The following is a 5,415-nucleotide window of genomic DNA, read 5'->3' as shown; positions in this document are numbered from 1 at the left end:
AAATATTACAGAAAGCCTGTGCTGATTCTCAAACTACTGATAAGAAAGCCTTTTTATTTTTAAAGCTATGAAGTAGCAGTTAAAACAAACAGTTGTCCAATGTAAATGTCATTTTTCGATTCCTGGAGAAATGGCTAACAATATAAAAACTTTGACAACGCTTTATAAAGTTTGTTAAAGAATTTACACCATTTGTGTGAATCCTAATTCATACAAATTTGGAGAGACAATTTGCTTAGTCTACAGTTAAAAATAAAAACCATACAATTCTGTCAAGATAATAACCAGTATCGCTGTCAATCATACATCATCGAATTATCTTCTTTTTGATACTGAGTATTTGAAAACAGATACTGCACTTGTAAATAGAAACTGTGTGCTTGCCAAAAGCAAGGAATGAATAGGAGAGCTTAAGTTCTGTAATTTGTTCATAAAATGTGTGTGTGTTGGTGAAAATGAAATGAGATTGAAATTTTTAGGAGATATTTGTTACACTGATGCTTTCTTATGTTCAGATGAAATAAAATTTGTCAGGGGTTTATTTTCCATTATTTTCTTTCTTAGTAATTGTGAATTCAAGTTCAATTTGAATATGTGAAGAGTTTATGTTATTCAAAGTTACTGCCTTTATCACAACCAGGGTATTAATAATTCCATATTATTAACGTGTTTTCATTATGACCTAATTGTTAGTAATACCATCCATGTTTCTAGTGTTTTGCGGCTTATAAAATGTTTTCATATATATCCTATTTCCTTGATTGCAATGTGTACCTCCTATTTACATTTTAATATTTCTCAGCTAATTGGATGCATCTTAAAATCAATGTGCTTACTTTTAATATGCTAAAAGGTGTTTTTTATTCAAAAGCTTTGCACAAGCCTTATTATTATCCATGGCATGTTAAAATCAAGCGAATATGGTTTTATTGCAGCTGGTTCTAAAGACAATACTGTAGAGTTGATGGGGTTTCTATTTTCCTCATTCAAGTAACAAGGAAATGATGCCATAATTAGAACATTAAGTCTTTGGATTCAAGTATGCCTCCTGATGGACGGTATACTGCTGAAGTTATTGTGCGTCAAAACGTGCATTTAACACAAGAAAGTATTCGGTTTGAATATGCACATACAGACAAAAGAAGAATACAGCGGTGTGCAGTATGTTTTTCTCCAACAAGTTTCCAAAAGGAAATAGACTATGTTTAGTTTCAAGTATCCCTTATATAAGGAGAGTCATGTGGTAAACAGCTCGGTTGGGCGAGTGGTTGGAGCAAAGCAAACTCCATCCTTTCAATTTCTTTGTTTGCTGAAGAATGCTGCCTACCTAATACCCCAAGATAATCTTTGGCCCGTGAAACACGCCAAGCTCTGCCTGTTTCTCTCAACTTGGTGGTGACAGCTTCCAGCTGGACACCTGATCAATCATACCTGTCATTGGCCTCCGCGTCTAGGGCGTGATTGCTTTTGTTTGTTTGTTTTCTTAGCTTGTTCGCCTGCTTTCCTGGCAGGCTTCCTCGCTTGTCCATTAAAAGCCAAATGTGAAAGTAGCAAACTCCACCATCTGGGAAAAAGGGAAAGGGTCTGGCACATCTCACTGGCCTTGATTATATCAAAGCTCCTGGAGGCTGCAGATATTTTCCTCACTGCAGACATGTTTTGGCTGCAGTTGGTCGTGATGAAGGAAGAGAAGTGAGTTTTGGTGGTGTTTGGTTTGGGTTCTGGGTTTTCTTTTCTTTTTTTTTTTCAGATCTCTTTGGATGTTCAGCACGGATTAGATAATAAGATAGAACATAAACTTTGTTGAGAAGATTCCTCCTATACTGAAATGTTTACCTACTTTGACCATTCAGAGAACGACTTCAAACTCCACAGACACATGACTGTTACCAAGGCTTTTCCAAAATATAAGGGCCTTTCTTTGGCTCCTGGAAGGAAAGTATTATAGTGTATATTTATTTATTCAATGATCAAGGGGAGGTGTAACATAGAACACTCCTCTATTTAACCTTTTCTTTCTTATGCCTCAAAACGTGAAGTTCTACAGAAAGCAGGATCTACAACAGCTTATCAGTTTGTACTTGGTGGGGGGAAATGGCACGTAAACATGTCTACCCTCCCTCAAACCTAGAACTGTATATCTTTAGAGCAGCTCTTGGGAGGAATCCTGAAGAAGTCATTCACAGAAACATTCCTTTAGTGTGTTTCTCTCCCTTTTCTCACCTGTTTGTATGTCAAAACATGTTATCAACTAAAGAGTATGTTTCATTTCTCCTGTGCAAGTACAACGTTCTGCGTGATTTGCCTTCTATCGAAACAAGGAAGAAAGATCTGTGTCTATGCAGTACCCCCTACGTTTTGAAGACTGAAAGGGGCATGTCACGTGAGTGGAAAATAAGGAAATAATAAGTTGCGTGAGTTTTTAAATGCACACCTTCACTCACAATGGGGCCATGTCCCGATAAACCCATTGTAAGCTGAAAATATCGTGAGTCAGAAATGCACTCCATACATCTAACTTACCGAACACCATAGCCTCGCTTACCTTAAACACGTTCAGAACACTTACAGTAGCCTACAGTTGGGCAAAATCATCGAACACAAAGCCTATTTCACAACAAAATGTTGAGCTGAGGATCTCATGTAATTTATTGAGCACTGGACTAGAAGTGACAAACAGAATGGTTGTTGGTGTGCTGGCTGTCAATCCCCCTGATCACTGGGCTGACGGGGGGGGGGGGGGGGGGGGTGGCAGGCCCTCAGGAGACGGGATTGTGCTGCATTTCACCAGACCCTAGAATCAGATCCATGCGGGGGCGGGGGGGGGGGGGAACGTGCTAATCTTCTCTGTGTCGTTCCAATGTTAGTATATGTGCTGCCGAAGCAAGCACCAGAACAGATCCAAATTCCAAATTCCAAGTGTGGTTTCTACTGCGTGTGTATGTTTCCGCATCATTGTAAAGGCGAATCAGTAGACGTCAGGGATCATCTGTAGTCACAGAGCAGATAGCTAGAGCAAGGTCCCAGTTCCTACAGAATCCCGCCAAAAGAACAACATTCTTATATCCACCTAAATACAATCCAAAGTGTTTTAAAGGTTTGGGAAGGACACGTACGAATACATAAGACCTCTATATTCCAAAGAGACAAACAGAATATCCCAGGGGGAAAAAATATCTTGGTATAGTTTCTAGTGATATCTCCAATAGCTGTGGCATTGAGAGAGACAGAGCCAAGAGATTAGACAAGCCCCCACGGCGTCCTTTCAGCTGTAAAAAGAAAAAGAAAAAAGAAAAAAGGGGGAAAAAAAGAAAATTCATTCATAAGCATCTGCTCAATTCCCCCTCAGAGCTATGGCAGCCTCTGGAAGAAGAGCTCCTAAAGAAGCTTCTAGAATTCCTACATTCCCCTGCCCCAGTCACCACTACCATTTAACAGTTTTGCTTCTTTCTCAGACCTAGTTCATGTGGAACTTAGGTTAATTCAATGTAATGCTGTTATTGCTTACATCATTGGGCATGGGGGTGGGGAGCAGGTGCCTGGGTGACGAACTATAAAATTGATTAAACTGGCCGTTTCTTTGACAAAAGGAAGGTTTCCAGCGTATTATGGTTGGAGTACATTATAGTTATACAAGGTGCTGTGTCATGTTGCAGTAAAAATTGGACATTGCTGATTATCATCTATGAGTGTATGGAATACATTTTCAACATTTTTATAAGAAATTGTATTCTTACTTTCAGGGATTCCTAGAACCACCAGCATTTCTATCCAACGGGACCTAGAAATGAAATTTTAAAAAAAGAACATCAAGAGAGAAGAGAGTCAAGAGACTCAAAATTTTTGCAGTGTGAAGGTTAAGCTATACTAGCTGCAAATAAATGAATGAATATAAAGTAAACAGAATCATGAGAATTTAATACCTTCTTAAAGACCAGGTGATTTATCCCTAAGATCAGTTTTGAGGGAAATTGGAAGAAATAGCCCACACAGAAAGAGTCAAAGATCTTATTTTCTTAATGTAAAATTTATCCTCAGATAAGCGGGTAGTAATAAGGGTCTTAATTATTTTAAGTAAGATAGGAACATAGAGACTGGAACAACACTGAGACGGCAGGAAGTGTATTTGATGGCAGCTCAGATCGATAGAAGTTTGGCATAGTGCTGATTTTTTTTTTTACATTCATTTATTTTTGAGAGACAGAGAGAGACAGAGCGTGAGTGGCAGAGAGAGAACGAGACACAGAATCCGAAGCAGGCTCCAGGCTCAGAGCAAGCTATCAGCAGAGTCCGATGCAGGGCTCAAACCCACAAACCATGAGATCATGACCTGGGCCAAAGTCAGACACTCAACTGACTGAGCCACCCAGGTGCCCCTAGCACTGATTTTTTTAGGAACAAAGTTGCAATGATCCATGCAAGAGACGTGCTCTGTGGCAGTGATAATATAATAGGATATATCTTCCAAAAATATCTAATGCTTATTCTAAATAAAGCACATTTTTACTGAAATTCCTTCCAGATTCTTAGAGAAAGAATATATGAGTTTGTGGTCTCTTATAAAGCTTACTCCGAACACATTTAGGTTTTGTTTTGTTTTGAACATGATTTTATTCTCCAAGTCCTCAGCCAGCCAAATCTGTGCTTTATCTTCTTGCTTTGGTATAATGCCTGAACAAGGCCTTTCAAAATAGCTTCCTGTCTGGCTTGTTTAAAACATACCTCTTCACTGTCTCTGAGCTGAGCTTAAGGGAGGATATGAAGTCAACAAGTATAAGGTGAAAATAAATAACCATCCAGTTCAAACAAACCACTTGCCTCAGTCAATAGTTTCTGGCCCCAGTTCAGTTGTACCCAACAAAGTTCCTTAGATATCTTATTATCATGCTTCTTTAAGGTTAACCCTTCAAAGATTATCTTGTTTTGAAGTTCTAAACATCACGAATGCTAAAATGACTCAGGTATTATCATGTATTGATGATTCATGATGTCCTCCTGGAAAATGGAAACTCAGGCATCTAATCAATAAAATAATTTTGAGTCTTTGAACTGGTTCCAGGTCAATTTTTCTTGGCAGTTTTTTGGCTTCCTGAATTATACTGACCCAAACCATGAATAATGATCTAAAATTGCACAATATACAGAAACCATCTGTTCGATAGGAACAAGAGGATGATGTCATGGGGCCATTTCTAATCTCGATTTAATGTCCTGCCAGTGCTGATGTCACTGGCTTGGCAACCCATTGGCAGACTCCAATTTGTTAAGGATGAGTAGGTTCAAGAAGGAAATTGTATCACTGAGTAGAGAGGGACTGCTCATTTTTTCTGGATTGAAGGTGGACTAACAAGAAATGGCAAGGGCTGACAGTTGAACAACTAGTATACACTCCAACCCCAATGACGTAAGTATTAT

General features: G+C 38.8%; 1 pseudogene; it reads right to left on the bottom strand.

The window, feature by feature from the left end:
* Positions 1-2,828: 2,828 nt before the first annotated feature.
* LOC128774344 (U6 spliceosomal RNA) lies at positions 2,829-2,891 on the bottom strand (annotated as a pseudogene).
* Positions 2,892-5,415: the final 2,524 nt, after the last annotated feature.

The sequence above is a fragment of the Panthera pardus genome, unplaced genomic scaffold (genome assembly GCF_024362965.1).
Source record: "Panthera pardus isolate Hobbes unplaced genomic scaffold, ASM2436296v1 HiC_scaffold_3, whole genome shotgun sequence".
NCBI lineage: Eukaryota > Metazoa > Chordata > Mammalia > Carnivora > Felidae > Panthera > Panthera pardus.
Note: the sequence above shows the minus strand (reverse complement) of the source record. Positions and strands in the feature narration are given on the sequence as shown.